The sequence below is a fragment of the Thalassophryne amazonica genome, chromosome 14 (genome assembly GCF_902500255.1).
Source record: "Thalassophryne amazonica chromosome 14, fThaAma1.1, whole genome shotgun sequence".
NCBI lineage: Eukaryota > Metazoa > Chordata > Actinopteri > Batrachoidiformes > Batrachoididae > Thalassophryne > Thalassophryne amazonica.
Window position 1 is genome coordinate 54,693,108 of NC_047116.1, and position 20,248 is coordinate 54,713,355.

At 39.7% G+C, this 20,248-nt stretch overlaps 1 long non-coding RNA gene across 1 annotated transcript in view; it reads right to left on the minus strand.

Moving 5' to 3' along the window:
• Positions 1-4,167: 4,167 nt before the first annotated feature.
• Positions 4,168-20,248, minus strand: part of LOC117524926 — a 153,054-nt gene continuing 136,973 nt past the window's right edge. Inside the window, exons 3-4 of the long non-coding RNA XR_004564905.1 lie at positions 4,480-4,536; positions 4,168-4,302 (exon numbers count right to left, since the gene is read on the minus strand). This is a non-coding gene — a long non-coding RNA (uncharacterized LOC117524926). The remainder of the gene's footprint in view (positions 4,303-4,479; positions 4,537-20,248) is intronic.

Sequence of the window (20,248 nt, forward strand, 5' to 3'; positions counted from 1 at the left end):
TAATATGAGGGCAACATGGGGAATTATAAAAAGTGTGATGGAAAGTGATGGAGTGAAATCAACTTTTCCGAATTACCTTGTCAAGGAAAATAGATATATGACAAAAGAAGTTGTAAATGAGTTTAATGATTATTTTTCAAAGGTGGGATCAAGTCTGGTGGAAAATAAACCAATAGTAGAAGATAAATTAAATACAATTGTAAATACGGTCAATAGTATTTTCCTTGACAATGTGGAAAAAGATGAAATAAGGAATATTGTAAAAAACTGTGTAAGCAAAAGATCAACTGACTATGAAGATTTAGACATGATGACTGTAAAAAGTATAATAGAAACTATTATTGAACCATTCACTTACATTTGTAATCTGTCTCTGTCAACAGGAATTTTCCCAGACGAAATGAAAATTGCCAAGGTAGTTCCATTATATAAAAATGGAGACAGACATAATGTTTCAAATTACAGGCCAGTGTCATTGCTTCCACAGTTTTCTAAAATTATGGAAAACTTTTTTGTGACAAGGTTGGATAAATTCATTGAGAAACATCGTATTTAAATAATGCTCAGTAGGATTCAGAACGAAACATTCGACAGCTATGGCAATTACGGAATTAACAGAGAAAATATCAACAGCAATAGATAATAAGGATTATTTTGTAAGTGTTTTTATTGACCTGAAAAAAGCTCTTGATGTTATCGATCATTCAAGATTGCTTCACAAGTTACACCAATATGGAATAAGAGGGATTGCACATCAGTGGGTAAAAAGCTACTTAGAAAATAGAAAACAGTTTGTTCAGATAAATAATACTAAATCAGAATTGTGTAATATTATTTGTCGAGTACCACAAGGGTCGGTACTTGGACCCAAACTGTTTATTTTGTATATCAATGATTTGTGAATGTATCTAATGTACTTGGTAGCATTTTATTTGCTGACGACACATTATTTTACTCTGGATCAGATATACAGGAAGTGGCACAAGTGATAAATACAGAGTTGGAAAAAGTTAAATACTGGTTTGATATAAACAGATTGTCACTTAGTCTTAATAAAACAAATTTCATATTGTTTAATGAGAGAGTAAAAAAATGTGTTATTAAAAATAGATGGAAAGGATATTCAAAGGATAAAAAACGAAATTTTTAGGCGTTACGATTGATGAATATTTTACATAGAAGTCACACATAAATTACTTAAAAGGAAAGACAGCGAAAGCCATTGCTGTTTTGCATAAAGTTAAATATTCATTAAATAGTTATGGATTATTAACATTGTACAATTCATTGATTGTTCCATATTTGACTTATTGTGTAGAAATCTGGGGATCAACATGTACAACTTATACACAACCTTTATTTTTGCAGACAAGAGCTTTAAAAGTGATTAGCAACAGTCGTTTTAGAGATCCATCTAGTCCATTGTTCATTAAGTATAGGGTACTTAAATTTCATGATTTAGTTGATTTGAAATTATTACAAACAGTGTACCAAGAGAATAACAATACCTTACCAATAAACATTCAAAATATGTTTGAAAAAAGAGTAAGTAGTTATAATTTGAAGGGCATAGAAGTCTTTAAAAAACAAGATTCAGAACCAAGATAAAGGAACAGAGTATTGCAGTGAATGGTGTAAAATTATGGAACAACCTCAACAAGAAATCAAAGAATCAAGGGCGCTTAAATTATTTAAAAAAACGTATTAAACTTGATGTATTTCGTAAGTATGAAACTATGAAATAAGTCAGTGGGCTGTGATAAAGCCAAAAATGTAATCTGTTAATAATGTTTAGAATGTTTGAAGTTTAAAATGTAATCTGTTAGGGATGTAATCTTTTAAATAGTAAGTCCCTTCGGCTGCTCCCTTGTTTTTTTTTTTTTGCACTCGGGGTCGCCACAGCAAATCCAAGGTGGATCTGCATGTTGAATTGGCACAGGTTTTACGCCAGATGCCCTTCCTGACGCAACTCCACATTACATGGAGAAATGTGGCAGGGGTGGGATTTGAACCCGGAACCTTCTGAAGTGAAACCAAGCGCATTAACCACTTGGCCACCCAATTGGTCACCCAATAAGAAATATACTCAAAACCTGGATTAATCTTTTTAGTCACATAGCACTACTATTATTCTGAACACTACTGTACATGTACCTAACCTGAAGTGGGAGGAAGCTGGAGCACCCAGAGGGAATCTACGTGAACACAGGGAGAACACTCAAACTCCACACAGAAAGGCCACAGGTCGGAAGCAATCCCAGGCAGTGTGGTTCATGTCAGAAACAGTGTCTGGCATAAAATGTGTGCCGACTCATACAGGCATGTTACATGGATATTGCGGATGTTTGGCGAATATGGGCCAATTTTGTGTGCAATCCATACGCAAATCCTCCTAAACGCTAGTGGGACAGGGCCCTTAGGGTGTGAAAAACACTGAGGGAGAAGACATACAACTACAAATAACTGGTGACCCTGCAGATCCACTCCTTGACTGGCTGCTGAAAGGCTTCATAAATTCTACACATCTGACCCCAGAGGAGAAATCTGTTAATGTGAACCTCAGCTCGCTCTGTGTAGCAGCGGAAAACATTCTAGAGATTTTGAAGTCGAGGTGGAGGGTGCTACTGAAGAGAAGCGATTTTCACTTCAGCTTTACACCAGTTGTGATAGCAACCTGCTTTGCACTTCATAATTTCTGTCAAAATGAGAGGAACAACGCAAGCAACAAATGGTTGGAGAACACTGGTCACTTTGATGGCATCTTTCCTCAGCCTGGACCACAAGTCTCGATGCAGAGCCGTTCCGGTGGTAGCAGACAAGGATGGCATTGAAGGAATACACGTTCAATCACTTTCCTCTCTGAAATGCTCATCTCCATTAACAAAAAAAAAACAAAAAAAAAAAAATCTGAAACACATTTTTGCTCTCCTCTTTTTTTATTAAAGTGAATATAACTTATAAACCTGGCAGGACCACAACAATCTGGTTAAAAATAAAATACAGTGCTAAAAACCTTTATTCACTTACATCAGAGCTTGGCATTACTTCTTAAACTGGCATTACTGTAATGTCAGTTCATAAAACCAAGGCTTAAGGCGGCTCTTTTTATCAGCACAACAGCATACTGCCAGGAAAAATAGGAAGAAACTAAACATCAGGATCACTTTCTCATATTCAATTTCTACATGTTGTGTAGGCTGTAGTCAAAGTTTCCACTGTTATTTTGATTATTCCAAGAGTGCAGATGTGGCAGGTGGTAACTTAGGTCGGGTGGTCAGGTGGCTTGCTGTGACTGGTGATGAAATAGTGGACTAGTAGAGGACCTAACTGACACATATGCACATCATTTAGGAGAGGTCAACAACTGTTCCAGACTAATATGACCCCATGAACAACTTGAGATATGTGCCAAAATCTCTATCCAGGACAAACAGCCCAAAAATGCCCACACCCTTTTCCATCCAAAGTGTTACTTCAAATACAGCTGCATTTTCTAAACTACAGCAGCTACAGATTTTCCAAGGTATTGAATAATTGTTGAAAATAACCAGTACATGGTCAAAGAAAAATGTAAAATTTCTATTGTGATATTTTAAGAGAAAATGGCTAAATAAGTGGCTCAAGGTATTACCGCACTTCGAAAGAAAAAGAAAATTTTCCAAAACATAATGAAATTTTTATTTTCAGTCAATGTTATCAATGGAATATGCATTTAAAGTGAAAAATACAAAACTGACCTTGTATCTTTAGCAGACAGTGGAATCTAGAGGTCTTAAATGTTTTAAAGGTTATCAGGGAACATCCACAACAGAAAGCTTAAGATACAAAATATGTGATGATTTCAGACTGTATGTAGCCTGTTTGACCGAATGGTTTTTTTTCTTAAAATATCAAAATTACAAATTTTACACTTCTATGACTCTTCTAAACATGTACTGGTCATTCTGAGCATACTGAGTACCTTTGAAAATCTTTAGCTGCTGCAGTTTAGAAAATGCAGCTGTATTTGAAGTAACACTAGGGCGTGGTTGTTCTCAGGCTGTTACATGCATGTCTCAGCGAGGTCCTAGACTAACTTTGTTGATGTAAATGTGGAGCTGATGTGTAGGCTTGAGAAAGGAGAGCCTGAAGACCAAACAGTGCCCTAAAACGCATTCAGTTGAGCATGTACTTTCTTCCATAAACCTGGAAAGAAGCCTCTCTTCTCTTTCCAGATTCCTCTTGTGCAGCTGTCCAGGAAAGATCTCTGCTGGGCTGACTGATCATCCAGGAGCTTGGCATCACCAGATGATGGCTTTCATTCTAGAAAGAATGTATCATTTCAGTTAGCAAAGAAAAAATTGTTCATGTTTTTCCTCCTTGTGGAGGAAAAAGCTCTACAGGAAATTTCAATAACTCACCGTGGTTTTATTTTGCAGCATTTTACTCAAAACAAAAAAAAAAAAAAAAAAAAAAAATTTTTTTTTGCTGGAGCCTCACCTGTGTCATCTTCAGAGCTGCTGTCATCAATCTCCTCCGACGTGCTGTGTGCATCATCTGTATACGAGAGCAGTAATTAACGTGATGTACTAAAGTGAACGAGGATAAATCAAATCAATTTTATTTATATAGCGCCAAATCACAACAAACAGTTGCCCCAAGGCGCTTTATATTGTAAGGCAAAAGCATACAATAATTACAGAAAACCCCAACGGTCAAAACAACCCCCTGTGAGCAAGCACTTGGCGACAGTGGGAAGGAAAAACTCCCTTTTAACAGGAAGAAACCTCCAGCAGAACCAGGCTCAGGGAGGGGCAGTCTTCTGCTGTGTTCATGCAGTTTAATCTGCTAACAAACTCCTGGAATAACTTAACAGGAATCCCCAACATTAACTTGAACTAAATACAAACATTTGGCTAAAAGGTATGTCTCGTAATGACGTGTCAGTGTGATTTAGCAGGACTTACCTCCAGGCATTCTGGTGTTTCGGGTGAACGTTCTTCGATGAAAAACTGACTTCTACTCCAGTGTCCTCCTCGGAGAGCGGCCGCCCTCCAATTATTTCTTCATTAATTCATAATAAGAGAAGCTGGTGGGGCTGCGCACCTTCTGCTTGTTTTAGCTTCTCCTTGTAGAAAGCACTCATTGCTTCCTAGTGGTTTTTAATTTGCTTAACCGACCTGCTGACTCCGGACCCAACAAGTCTGTGCTGCAAACTTTACATCTGTCAAACTTTCCACTTATTTGAAATTCTTTTAATACGTTGAGGAGGAGTGTTGTTTTCTTGTAAAGTCCAGCTCTGTTTTTCCATCGCCATTTTGCGAACACAGAGTAGGAAGCGTCACGTGGTGATGTGACGTAACATACATGTGCATCAAGGCTCCTCACAGGCGGACAACCCGACCGTGCCGTTTACATGGAAGCCGATTGGGTTAAAACAGGCTTACACCACCTACTCTGACCTGATCATAATTCGATCGGATTGGGCCGAATCTAATCAGATGGAGCTGTTACATGGTGTGATTTTGATCTGATTTTGATCCGATTGTTCAATCAGATTACTTGTGGTCCATGTACAGTAACTGCAGCTAGTGATACAATTTGGTTATGTTGATTCTTTGAATGAATGGAGGGTTTCATTACGTTTGGAATGACAGAAACCAATTCACAAACAGAATGATGGACAGTATGGTAAGTGATAAAGGTAAAATACAACTGACCACTGTCATGTCATTTACTACTGGCTGTAAACATTGTTGCTACAGCATGGGCCAGTCTGTTGCATATCTGTTCAGTTTTACAGCTTCACATGGGGTGCAGCGCCACAGAAAACCCTAGAGTTTTCAGCCTGTTAGCATAGCAAGTTATCTCTCATGGGAGCCAAAATATAATGAAAGGAAGCTATTTCATGGGTTTTTCATGTGCTGAAACAGTTGTGTTTGTTAATGTTTGACAGTTGCTCTCAATTTTCTCCATCATTTTGTCATGATTCAAGTCTATTGTGCAGTACACACTGGTACGAGTTAGTGGGGGAGCCTCCAATTCCCTTGATTATCCATCCTGCTCTTCTCTGCATCAGCCAGCAGCAATGCAGATGTAAAAACTGACCTTTAGCTGTGTAAAACCTGACTACATGTAGGGGAAACAGTCTGTATTAGGCATGTGAATCTCATCACTGACGATTCGATACAATACCAGTGATACGATACATATAGTGATACATGGCGATACTGATGATATGATGCAATACAATTCACCCCTGTTCCCGATTCAATGTGATTTGTCAGAGATGAACCTGGTAAAAGAAACAGCTCAAATAATTGCAGAGAATAACCACACGGAAACACTGGAATTTCTTTCCTGAATCAGGGAGAGCTGGTGGATGTGACCCTCAATCACTGTCGATCAGACAAGCTCTGAAGGGCCCGCCCACGTAAGTTGCACACAGACATATTACAAAAACAATATACAAAGCACAGCTGCGTTTCTTCAGTCAATTCATCACTCCTGAAGGGGCCTCACGGACTGTTCCCAAACAGATAGTAATTGTTCTCAAAAATGAAACATAACAGAGCAAACCTTTGGCTAGTGTACCGGCTGCGCTGTTCCTTGCTCAAGGCCGTTCTGCTAATGAAATGTACATCTGTGCTCAGCAAAAACAAGGCTTACGTTCTCACAGTTTTCATGTAAGCAAAAGGTCATTTTACAGTGTGAACAGTTCAGTGATTAACTAGGAAAGTAATTAAATGAAATCTCACACACACACACATATTTTATATGTTATATATATATATATATATATATATATATATACAGAATCAAAGACAATCATGATCAGTATCTTTAATTCTTCAACAGATTTGATACGTATTTGATGGCAATTCAATTCCTCACAATGCAATACGATTTGGTGCGATACAATCAATGATGGATATTAATAAGATTTCTAACAATATCGATGCCATTATAGATTCTGCTTATTGATCTGATTCTTTATCAATTCCCTTATCAATACCTCTTGTGAATTCTCTGTGTACTAAAAGTAGGCTTTACAGGTTTTCTATGTCAACATTTTTTTGAGTCTAAAAGTAAATAAATATGAAATTGGTCACTGGATCCTTGATCTCTGGACAGAAATAGAAATAAACAAAATCTGTGGTTTCTGTCAAAAGCATTTCCTTTCAGATATTAATGAGACAAATGTAACCCCATAGACTGAGCTGAGCTCTTCAGCAGGCTGCACATCGGGACCAATGTTTTATAAAGAATGTAGGACGTCTCATTTGTGGGAGAAAACACAGGTTTGGTCGGTAGTGTTGTTTGTATTGTAAAGTTTGGAAAGAGGTGTCATTTTATTAAAACAGCGATTCACTCTGAAGTTATTAATTCAGACCGAAATCTGCGCGGCTCTTTGGAGCTGTGCACTTAGTACCACAAACAGAGGGTGATAATATTATTATTTTGTTTACCTGATGGACAACTTCAGTTTACGATGGCTGGTGCTCACGCCAGAGAACCAGTAAACAGGGGTCGAAGCGCTGCTACCATTGGCTTCAAACAGACCTGGAAAAGATCATTTCCCGATAAACTCCCTAAAAACAATGGCTCTGGTGTCCCAAACTGAAGGAACCAGGCCAGCCATATTTCAAGGACCGATAAAGAAGTTGTAAGCTTTTTGGCTTCCATCCGTGGTACATTCAATGTACATCAGAAAAAAATAGATGCAAGCAGGCAGCTAGTGATGCAACACGATTTAATCTGTCAAATGAATTGGTGCACGCTGAATGAATCGATGCACTTGGATCGTGCACATTTGTATCTAGATTCCGATTCGTACCGATTAATCTCCACGTGCCTAGTCTGTATGCCTTCATCTTGGTTAGCTGAGAGATTGCCACCCAATGCTCTGTGACTGTGGGTGAATTTCACTGCAGCAGCTTCAATTACATTTTATTTGTTTTCTGGCTTTGCACACTGGTTCCCATGCACGTCTCACTCGCTCATACTGCGGTCAATTTCCTTAAAACGACGATTAGAAAATGGAAAACAGATTGTGGGTTATGGTTGTCTGAGGATACTGTATTTATTGTGTGGATCTGAATTTAGATCAGACTGGAACCACAGGTCACCCCATCTGGGGTCTGTGACATTCTCAAAGCAGCTTCAAATCTGAAGAGCATTCAGTAGAATAAACAGTGCATCCACACAGTCATCTCTTGCAAATACTCAAAGTATTTCCTTAAAAAGAAAAAAAGAAAAAAAAAGAGAAAAAAAAAAACACCACCAACTATATAAATAATATAGCACCTTCAACTCCACCACAGACTAAACAGTTAAATGTGATCTATTAAACATTAGATCTCTCTCTTCTAAGTCCCTGTTAGTAAATGATAAAATAATTGATCAACATATTGATTTATTCTGCCTTACAGAAACCTGGTTACAGCAGGATGAATATGTTAGTTTAAATGAGCTCAACACCCCCGAGTCACACTAACTGTCAGAACGCTCGTAGCACCGGGCCGAGGTGGAGGATTAGCAGCAATTTTCCACTCCAGCTTATTAATTAATCAAAAACCCAGACAGAGCTTTCATTCATTTGAAAGCTTGACTCTTAGTCTTGTCCATCCAAATTGGAAGTCCCAAAACCAGTTTTATTTGTTATCTATCGTCCACCTGGTCGTTACTGAGTTTCTCTGTGAATCTTTGGACCTTTTGTCTGACTTAGTGCTTAGCTCAGATAAGATAATTATAGTGGGCGATTAATATCCACACAGATGCTGAGAATGACAGCCTCAACACTGCATTTAATCTATTGTTAGACTCGATTGGCTCTGCTCAAAATGTAAATGAGTCCACCCACCACTTTAATCATATCTTAGATCTTGTTCTGACTTATGGTATGGAAATTGAAGACTTAACAGTATTCCCTGAAAACCCCCTTCTGTCTGATCATTTCTTAACATTTACATTTACTCTGATGGACTACCCAGCAGTGGGGAATAAGTTTTCATTACACTAGAAGTCTTTCAGAAAGCGCTGTAACTAGGTTTAAGGATATGATTCCTTCTTTATGTTCTCCAATGCCATATACAAACACAGGGCAGAGTAGCTACCTAAACTCTGTGAGTGAGATAGATTATCTCGTCAATAGTTTATATCCTCTTTGAGGACAACTTTGGATGCTGTAGCTCCTCTGAAAAAGAGAACCTTAAATCAGAAGTGCCTGACTCCATGGTATAACTCACAAACTCGCAGCTTAAAGCAGATAACCCGTAAGTTGGAGAGGAAATGGCGTCTCACTAATTAGAAGATCTTCACTTAGCCTGGAAAAAGAGTCTGTTGCTCTATAAAAAAAAGCCCTCCGTAAAGCTAGGACATCTTACTACTCATCACTAATTGAAGAAAATAACCCCAGGTTTCTTTCAGCACTGTAGCCAGGCTGACAAAGGGTCAGAGCTCTTATTGAGCCAAGTATTCCTTTAACTTTAGCTAGTAATGACATCATGACTTTCTTTGCTAATAAAATTTTAACTATTAGAGAAAAAATTACTCATAACCATCCCAAAGACATATCGTTCTCTTTGGCGCTTTCAGTGATGCCGGTATTTGGTTAGACTCTTTCTCTACGATTGTTCTGTCTGAGTTATTTTCATTAGTTACTTCCTCCAACCATCAACATGTCTATTAGACCCCATTCCTACCAGGCTGCTCAAGGAAGCCCTACCATTAATTATTCTTCGGTCGTAAATATGATCAATCTATCTTTATTAGTTGGCTATGTACCACAGGCTTTAAGGTGGCAGTAATTAAACCATTACTTAAAAAGCCATCACTTGACCCAGCTATCTTAGCTAATATAGGCCAATCTCCAACCTTCCTTTTCTCTCAAAAATTCTTGAAAGGGTAGTTGTAAAACAGCTAACTGATCATCTGCAGAGGAATGGTCTATTTGAAGAGTTTCAGTCAGGGTTCAGAATTCATCATAGTATAGAAACAGCATTAGTGAAGGTTACAAATGATCTTCTTATGGCCTCAGACAGTGGACTCATCTCTGTACTTGTTCTGTTAGACTCAGTGCTGCTTTTGATACTGTTGACCATAAAATTTTATTACAGAGATTAGAGCATGCTATAGGTATTAAAGGCACTGCGCTGCAGTGGTTTGAATCATATTTATCTAATAGATTACAATTTGTTCATGTAAATGGGGAATCTTCCTTCACAGACTAAGGTTAATTATGGAGTTCCACAAGGTTCTGTGCTAGGACCAATTTATTCACTTTATACATGCTTCCCTTAGGCAGTATTATTAGAAGCATTGCTTAAATTTTCATTGTTACGCAGATGATACCCAGCTTTATCTATCCATGAAGCCTGAGGACACACACCAATTAGCTAAACTGCAGGATTGTCTTACAGACAAAGACATGGATGACCTAATTTCCTGCTTTTAAACTCAGATAAAACTGAAGTTATTGTACTGGCCCCACAAATCTTAGAAACATGGTGTCTAACCAGATCCTTACTCTGGATGGCATTACCCTGACCTCTAGTAATACTGTGAGAAATCTTGGAGTCATTTTTGATCAGGATATGTCATTTAATGCGCATATTAAACAAATATGTAAGACTGCTTTTTTGCATTTGCGCAATATCTCTAAAATTAGAAAGGTCTTGTCTCAGAGTGATGCTGAAAAACTAAATCATGCATTTATTTCCTCTAGGCTGGACTACTGTAATTCATTATTATAGGTTGTCCTAAAAGTTCCCTGAAAAGCCTTCAGTTAATTCAAAATGCTGCAGCTAGAGTACTGACAGGGACTAGAAGGAGAGAGCATATTTCACCCATATTGGCTTCTCTTCATTGGCTTCCTGTTAATTCTAGAATAGAATTTAAAATTCTTCTTCTTACTTATAAGGTTTGAATAATCAGGTCCCATCTTATCTTAGGGACCTCATAGTACCGTATCACCCAATAGAGCGCTTCGCTCTCAGACTGCAGGCTTACTTGTAGTTCCTAGGGTTTTTAAGAGTAGAATGAGAGGCAGAGCCTTCAGCTTTCAGGCTCCTCTCCTCTGGAACCAGCTCCCAATTCGGATCAGGGAGACAGACACCCTCTCTACTTTTAAGATTAGGCTTAAACTTTCCTTTTTGCTAAAGCTTATAGTTAGGGCGGTATCAGGTGACCTGAACCATCCATTAGTTATGCTGCTATAGACTTAGACTGCTGGGGGTTCCCATGATGCACTGTGTGTTTCTTTCTCTTTTGCTCTGTATGCCCCATCTGCATTTAATCATTAGTGATTGATCTCTGCTCCCCTCCACAGCATGTCTTTTTTCTGATTCTCTCCTCACCCCAACCAGTCCCAGCAGAAGACTGCTCCTCCCTGAGCCTGGTTCTGCTGGAGGTTTCTTCCCGTTAAAAGGGAGTTTTTCCTTCCCACTGTCGCCAAGTGCTTGCTCACAGGGGGTTGTTTTGACCGTTGGGGTTTTTCCGTAATTATTGTATGGCTTTGTCTTGCAATATAAAGCGCCTTGGGGCAACTGTTTGTTGTGATTTGGTGCTATATAAATAAAATTGATTTGATTTGATTTATATCCAAGCACAAAAACACTTCACTCAATATTCAAAATTCTAAGACACAGCCATGCCTGCAGTGATGGGCACAGTTCCCCTAATCCGCTAACCGCTAATTAGCTAGCTAACTTTTTCGTTAGTGGATAAGCTTTTCAAGTAACTGTGACAACCATCAGTGGACCGATAAATTTAGTACCGCTAACTTTCAGTCTAACATTTTTGCTGACATATTGAGTAAAGCTTAACGGTCAAAAACATCTGTAAACCCTAAAATCAAACATATTAGTTCCTGTCGTGTGTTTTGCAACAGTCAGACCGCTGTAAGGAGCTCAGCCCTCCTCCAGCAGAAGGGAGCGGGGCAGCTGCTGCTGCAAAAATGAATCATTTAATTTGAACATACAACACTGACAATGGCAGAAGAGATTAAAGGCTAATTACACTCCTTGAACTATAAAAACACTAATCTATAACACTAACAACACTGCTAAACTAACATCTACTACAATAATAATAAAAAACAAACCTCAAACTCCCATAATGCATTGCAGCAGTGATCCACAGTGTCTGCTTTAAAGACAGCGTGTACATGCAAATCTTTACTTTTTTTTTTAAGCGAAAAGACACTTATTTATAGAGCTAAATTTGTCTCAATACCTGCAAATGTAGTCCTTGATTTGCACACGTGTTTTGCGATCAACAACACAAGTTTCCAATTTGTAACTTGTGTTGGTTTTAACAAATAAATGTTGGTTTAACAAGTGTGTATTTGTAAATGTAATTTTCATTTGTAAAAAAAAAAAAAAAAAAAAAAAAAAAAAAAAAGGCATTTGCAAAACTGAAAATTCTGTTTGTGAAGTGTGATTCAGCATTGGTGAATCACTGATCACACACTGGTTGTGCAACCTTCAGAATTAGCGCATCACGTTAAGATATGTGCAATATTTTCACTTCATAAAAATGACAGAGTTGCCTTTAATGTTGTTAAACTGTCTGGATTTTTTTTTTTTTTTTTTTTTTTATGAACCATGAATGAACAGTGCCTTGCATTTGATCTCCTCTGCCACCATCTGCATTGTTTGTGTGTGTAAACTAAGTGAGACCTTTTTGCAGCGGAGGGAAGGGTGCATAATGACAGAAGCACTGGCTCTTTGTTTGGGTTTGTGATTGCCTCTGAGTTTATGCAGAAGCCTCCTGCCGTGCTTAAAACCCCTAACTGGCTTAATCAGTAGCTGACAGTGCGCCAAGTCAATACTAAAGTTAGCAGTTAGCTGTAACTTCCACTAAATTTTTTGCGGTTTATCAGTTTAGCGTTATAAAAGTTAACTTTTCAGTTAGCGGATTTGGAGTTATGGAAGCTAACTTTTTGTTAACTGTGCCCACCACTGCATGCCTGCACCGACTGTATGCAATAGGTCACGGGTCAGGCCAGATGACATCTGGGAGCATACAATGGCGCTGCATATCGCCACCATCCACTATACTACAGAACGCCTTGGGTCCTGGACGGCAACCACTCAGGCAAACCGGTGGTCCATCTCCACCTCTTGAATGTGGCCATCTATCTGCCCACGGCCACGTGGCCGTGACATTGTCCTTCTACAGTCACTGGGTCCTCAACACGGAAGTGCATTTTTCTGTGCTATACATTACACCCAGAAAACTGCAACATGTGGCTAAAAAGCTATAACTGACGTTGCCTCTCAAGTCAGTACAGAACTGTCATGAGTAAATAAACTTTTTTTTTGATTTGTCAAACAAATCTGTGCCATTTTAAATTTTGGAAATAAATGGTACTGTGATGTGAGCTGTGTTAAAGTAAAAATACGAGGTCTATTAGAAAAGTATCCGACCTTATTTTAACAAAGAACCATATGGATTTGAATCACGTGTGCTTGCGTGAGCCAACCTTGAACCTTCATGCGCATGCTGTTTTTTTCACGCCTGTCGGTTGCGTCATTCGCCTGTGAGCAGGCTTTGAGGTGAGGAGTGGTCCACCCCCCTCGGCGGATTTTCATTGTCAGGGAAATGGCTGAGAGACTGCTGCTTGCTTGATCAATTTTTTTTAGAAACTGTGAGGCACATCCATGTGGACACCATTCGAGAAATTCAGGTGGTTTTTGGTGACAATTTTATGGGCTTCAAAGACATTAAGGGATGTTACTGTCCGCTTTAAGGACGGCCCACAGCAGCTGTGGGGTGCGCCGCGCTCCAGCTGCCATTGACAGGATGAACGACCATTTCATTTCTAAACGGATCGCTCTGTGGATCCGTGACCACCGCGTGCACTTTCTCTGGTTATCACAAGAGCTGGACATCACCCATTTTCCTGCAGATTTCACTTTTAACAGAGATTTTGTCGTGGAAAGCCGAGCGGACGCGTCGCGCGGTCATGATGGATTCGCTGCTGGACCGACACAAAGCCACCTCCGTTAAGGTCTCACAGGACGGCTTTGAGATGGCGTTCAGACAGCGGTCTGGTGGTTTTTCAGTCGAGTGATTATCCCAGAAATTGTGGATGTGCCTGGACATGCCAGAACATGTTCTGTGACGCTTCATCACGGCGTTGCTTTGCGTGTCGCGTGATGCGCCGTGATGAAGCGTCACAGAACATGTTCTGGCATGTCCAGGCTCGTCCACAATTTCTTGGATAATCACTCGACGGAAAAACCACCGACAGCTGTCTGAACGCCATCTCAAAGCATTCTGTGAGACCAAAAATGGAGGTGGTTTTTGTGTCGGTCCAGCAGCGAATCCATCATGACGCGCGAAGGTCCGCTCGTTTCCATGACAAATCTCCTCGTAACAGTGGAATGTGCCGTTCATTTCCAACTGGATGCTGTGTTTTATCCGGGACGTCATCTGGACTAGCACAGGAATTGTGAAAAGACGTGGACATCAGCACTTTTTCGGCAAATTGAGACAGACGTGCGGAGGAATTCTGCGCGTCGCGGCACCGCGGAGGTGGTTTTGTGTCGGTCCAGCAGCGAATCCATCATGACGCGCGAAGCGTCCGCTCGGCTTTCCACGACAAAATCTCTTCTTAAAAGTGAAATCTGCAGGAAAATGGGTGATGTCCAGCTCTTGTGATAACCAGAGAAAGTGCACACGATGGTCATGGATCCACAGAGCGATCCGTTAGAAATGAATGGTCATTCAGCCTGTCGATGGCAGCTGGAGCGCGGCGCGCCCCACAGCTGCTGAGGGCGTCCTTAAAGCGACAGTAACATCCCTTAATGTCTTTGAAGCCCATAAAATTTTCACCAAAAACCACCTGAATTTCTCGAATGGTGTCCACATGGATGTGCCTCACAGTTTCTAAAAAAAATTTGATCAAGGCAAGCAGCAGTCTCTCAGCCATTTCCCTGACAATGAAAATCCGCCGAGGGGGGTGGACCACTCCTCACTCAAAGCCTGCTCACAGGCGACTGACGCAACCGACAGGCGTGAAAAAAATCACGCATGCGCATGAAGGTTCAAGGTTGGCTCACGCAAGCACACGTGATGCAAATCCATGTTTTTTTTTTTTAAATAAGGTCAGATACTTTTCTAATAGACCTCGTATCTCAAAATAATCCTGCCATTGAAGAAAAATCAACTTTAGTCACTGTTCCAGAAGTGCAGAGTCCCAGCCGCAGCTTAAACAGTATGTCAGTGAGACACTGAGCAGTCTCACCCTCGTGCACAGAGACAACATCAGTGATAGCAGTCACTGCTGCAGCCAGCGTCAATGACTACATTGTTTCTGTAGTTTTCCACCACACCCATGTTCAGGTTTCAAAACGGAAGGGGGCTCCAACACAGGATCCATCTGTCTCCTGTGTGGTCAAAAGGATGGATGGAAATTTCTGTGCATGTGTGACAGTTAAAGAGGGTAAATAGACCGTATAACATCTCCAGAAAAACAAACAAATCACCCACTAATCAGACTGATCTGATGTTAACGCATTTGAAGCAAAAGTGCAGCATTTATATTAAAACTCAAGAACTTACAACAAAAAGACATTCTGGAATGATGATTTACTGGCCAAAAAAAATGTGTGTGGGGGGGGGGGGGGGGGGCAATCAGACGTTGAAAGACTAATATGAGATGCACTCATGTTCCACTGTCAAAATGTACAAGCATTCTGGACAAGAGAGACATTTTTCTTATCTGTGTTTGTAATTTTGGTGGTGTGGGGGTGGGGGTGACCACAATCATGCACATCTGGCCATTTCATAAGATTCTGACCCCATTTTGGACTGCAATGGGATATTTATTACAGGAAAATTATTTTGCAATTGCAGAAAACAAGACACCGACATTCGTATGAGTAACGATATATTTCCTTTAATCAAAATAAACTTTTTACAAGTCATATCTTTATGTTTGAAACAACTGATGCATCCAGTGTGAGTCAGTAAGTTGATATAAAGCTTCAAAATGCTGGCAGTGTTAAAATACCAAACAATTCTTTCATTTATGTAACGTGATAATGTTTTCGTTTCAAATATTTCTTAGAAGTCTAAGCTTTATGTGAGAAATAAAACAGAGTACCTGCTAATACACAACAAGAATTTGAATAAAGTGTTCACATTTTGCTGTTAAAGCACAAAAATTAGCTAGATTAAATGTGTAGCTAAATTTATATCAGCTACATAACAAGTTTTAACTACCCGAGTGAAGAAAACTGAAAAGAACAATTCTGACTGGTCCACACCAGACATTATGTCAATTCTGTACACAACACAGCACTTTCTGCAGCACCATGATGCCATAACACATAATCCTCAATTCTAAATCCCAGCTGCTGGATTTAAGGTCATCCTTACTGCACTCGTTCTCATTTTAGTGGTGCACTGCTTACATGCACAAAAAAAATCTGTGCACATAACAGGGATGAAATATGGCTGGCCTGGTTCCTGGCAGGAAGATTAATTCATCATAACAGCAACAACAAGAAAAAAAATGTACAAGGGCATGTTATTTTTAAACACACTTTTACATACAGTACAAGAACATCTTGAATGTTCCATTTCAACTCAACTGCTTCACAACACTTCACTTTCTAAATATTTATGTGGCAGTAAATGTGACTCACATTTACTGCAAATTTGCATATATGATCACGAGTGTGTATAAAAGCATTAAATCTATGTGGAGTGTGATAGATACAGTAGTGTTCAGAATAATAGTAGTGCTATGTGACTAAAAAGATTAATCCAGGTTTTGAGTATATTTCTTATTGTTACATGGGAAACAAGGTACCAGTAGATTCAATAGATTCTCACAAATCCAACAAGACCAAGCATTCATGATATGCACACTGTTAAGGCTATGAAATTGGGCTATTAGTAAAAAAAGTAGAAAAGTGGGTGTTCACAATAATAGTAGCATCTCTGTTGACGCTACAAACTCCAAACTATTACGTTCAAACTGCTTTTTTAGCAATCCTGTGAATCACTAACTAGTATTTAGTTGTATAACCACAGTTTTTCATGATTTCTTCACATGTGCGAGGCATTAATTTTGTTGGTTTGGAACCAAGATTTGCTTGTTTACTAGTGTGCTTGGGGTCATTGTCTTGTGAAACACCCATTTCAAGGGCATATCCTCTTCAGCATAAGGCAACATGACCTTTCAAGTATTTTGACATATCCAAAGTGATCCATGATACCTGGTATGCGATATATAGGCCCACACCATAGTAGGAGAAACATGCCCATTCATGATGCTTGCACCACCATGCTTCACTGTGAACTGTGGCTTGAATTCAGAGTTTGGAGGTCGTCTCACAAACTGACTGCGGCCCTTGGACCCAAAAAGAACAACTTTACTCTCATCAGTCCACAAAATATTCCTCCATTTCTCTTTAGACCAGTTGATGTGTTCTTTGGCAAATTGTAACCTCTTCTGGACGTCTTTTATTTAACAGAGGGACTTTGCGGGGGATTCTTGCAAATAAATTAGCTTCACACAGGCGTCTTCTAACTGTCACAGCACTTACAGGTAACTCCAGACTGTCTTTGATCATCCTGGAGCTGATCAATGGGTGAGCCTTTGCCATTCTGGTTATTCTTCTATCCATTTTGATGGTTGTTTTCCGTTTTCTTCCACACGTCTTTTTTTTTTTTGTCCATTTTAAAGCATTGGAGATCATCATAATTTTTTGCACTTGCGTATAAGTTTTCCCCTCTCCAATTAACTTTTCAACTTTTTAATTAAACGACGCTGTTCTTCTGAACAATGGTCATGAACGTCCCATTTTCCTCAGGCTTTCAAAGAGAAAAGCATGTTCAACAGGTGCTGGCTTCATCCTTAAATAGGGGACACCTGATTCACACCTGTTTGTTCCACAAATTGACAAACTGACTGAATGCTACACTACTATTATTGTGAACACCCCCTTTTCTACTTTTCTTTTTTTTATACTAATAGCCCAATTTCATAGCCTTAACAGTGTGCATATCATCAATGCTTGGTCTTGTTGGATTTGTGAGAATCTACTGGTACCTTGTTTCCCATGTAACAATAAGAAATATACTCAAAACCTGGATTCATCTTTTTAATCACACAGCACTACTATTATTCTGAACACTACTGTATATGATTTTTGATAAAATGAATAAATGTAAAGAGTTTGTGCCTCAACAATGGAGGCCTTGTGCATCTGCCACTCTAATTCCACATCCCGACCTCTTTTGGATGGAGGAGAAGTTTTTCACGGGTGTGAGATGAAGGCTATTTTCCAAGAAAACCACCACAACAGGCCTTCCAGGGTGGTCTGGAGACTTTCTCCCTCATCCAACACCAGGTGGTGATCAGTTGACAGCTCTGCCCATCTCTTCACCCTTTGGCTGCTACCTTGTTTGCACTCGGGGTCGCCACAGCAAATCCAGGGGATCTGCATGTTGAATTGGCACAGGTTTTACACCGGATGCCCTTCCTGACGCAACTCCACATTACATGGAGAAATGTGGCAGGGGTGGGATTTGAACCCGGAGCCTTCTGAACTGAAACCAAGCGCACTAACCACTTGGCCCCACCCCTGCACCCAAGTATCCAAAACCAAGATTGCACATCTGCTGACACGATTACCACGATACATCGTAACCTCTGCCAATGAAGTTGCTTGGCGGAGGCTAAGATGCTCACCCGTTTGTTAGTCCGTCAAGGACATAAAATCATCGGCGTTTATTTGTCTGTGCCTGTTAGTAGATTACGTCAAAACTACAGCACAGATTTTGACTAAATTTTCATCACAGATAGATTTTAGGTCAAGGAAGACTATTAAATTTCTGAGGCGATCCGGATCCGAATTCTGGATCAAGTTTCACTTCATATAGGCTTTGAAATATTACTGTTACAGGATTACGTCAAAACTACTGCACAGATTCTCACCAAATTTGCACCACAGATACATATTAGGCCATGGAAGATTCCATTACATTTTGACAGTGATCCAGATTCTGGATCAAGTTTGACATTATAAAGGCTTTGAAAGATTACGTCAAAACTACTTCACAGATTCTCACCAAATTTGCACCACAGATACATATTAGGCCATGGAACACCATTATTTTGGAGGTGATCCGGATCCTGATCAAGTTTCTCTTTAACAGGCTTTTTAAGGATTACATCAAAACTACTTCACAGGTTCTCAACCAAATTGCACCACAGATACATATTAGGGCAGGGAAGACTCCACTGAATTTTGGAGGCGATCCAGATCGGCAGATGTCAGAAATCTATGATTGTTCTTGTTTGTTAGTTTTTCTGTTTGTGGAAAGCCCGGCAGACACAACTTTTCATATATCATTATGAAATTTTTACAGAGTATTCATATCCTGATTCAATTTTCAAGGTCATAGGTCAAATGTCAAAGGAAAAACCACTATACTTTAACATTGAACAAGTTTTTTAAAAATTCATAACTGTCAAAAAAGATTGAATTTCTTTCATATTTGATAGCATTATGTAGGATGCAGTGGTGCTCCATCGATTGGACAGCGATCATTATTGTCCAATTTCTGTGAAAAAGCATAGGAACAGCATTTACTAATTAATGCGTTTCATTGCCGAGCACAAAAACTGATTGCCTGTAACTCATCCTTTCAGTTGGTGGTGGTAATGCAACATGTTGGTTTGCAAACTGCCAATAAACTCAGAAGGAGAAGTTGAAGAAGGAGGCCCTGTGTGCAGTGTTGTGCAGGCACGCGGCAGCAAGCCCCAACAACATGTCTGCTGTGTGGAACTTTTATATGATTTGTGAGAGCGAATGAATGTTTGCATCCTCATGGAGGAAGTACAGTAAAATGCTTCAATAGATCTCAGTTAATCAGACATTTTAAAGAACAAACACCTGTCGGAGTATGGTGAGTTTTCAAGGCTCACGGCAGAGAATGAAAATAAGAGAGCCTGAGAAGCAACAGTCAGACGCAATTAAATGCAGCAACACTCCCCCGTGTGAGCATAACAGTCAGAAAGCTGAGCAAATAACCTCGAAAAATAACTGAATTCATCGGGTTAGATGACCCGCCTTTCTCTGTGGTGGAAGACATTGGGTTCCACCGACTGCCCTCTCAATTGGAGCCTCGCTACGTGCTACCGGGATGCAAAGAAAAAAAGGTAAACACTTTCTTCTGTTTTTCTTTGGCAATGCAAAACGGAGTTTGCTCATGCACAAAACAGAAGCCATTCTCAGGTATTTTT